General features: G+C 48.2%; 1 pseudogene; it reads left to right on the top strand.

The window, feature by feature from the left end:
• Window positions 1-3: 3 nt before the first annotated feature.
• Window positions 4-450, top strand: LOC104989713 (annotated as a pseudogene).
• The last annotated feature ends 50 nt before the right edge of the window (window positions 451-500 follow it).

The following is a 500-nucleotide window of genomic DNA, read 5'->3' on the forward strand; positions in this document are numbered from 1 at the left end:
AAAGATGAAGAAAAAATGGAACTCCAGGAAATCCAACTCAAAGAAGCTAAGCACATTGCAGAAGAGGCACACAGGAAGTATGAAGAGGTGGCTCGCAAGTTGGTGATTATTGAGGGAGACTTGGAGCGCACAGAGGAGCGAGCGGAGCTGGCAGAGTCCCGTTGCCGAAAGATGGGTGAGCAAATCAGACTGATGGACCAGCACCTGAAGTGTCTGAGTGCTGCTGAAGAAAAGTACTCTCAAAAGGAAGACAAATATGAGGAAGAAATAAAGATTCTTACCGATAAACTCAAGGAGGCAGAGACTCGTGCTGAGTTTGCTGAGAAATCAGTAGCCAAGCTGGAAAAGACAATTGATGATTTGGAAGATAAACTGAAATGCACTAAAGAGGAGGACCTCTGTACACAAAGGATGCTGAACCAGACTCTGCTTGACCTGAATAAAATGTAGAGCCCCCCAGCCCCGCCCTGCCGCTGCTCCTCCCTCTCACCCCGACTCCG

This window comes from Bison bison, unplaced genomic scaffold (genome assembly GCF_000754665.1).
Source record: "Bison bison bison isolate TAMUID 2011002044 unplaced genomic scaffold, Bison_UMD1.0 scf7180017477200, whole genome shotgun sequence".
Classification (NCBI taxonomy): Eukaryota; Metazoa; Chordata; class Mammalia; order Artiodactyla; family Bovidae; genus Bison; species Bison bison.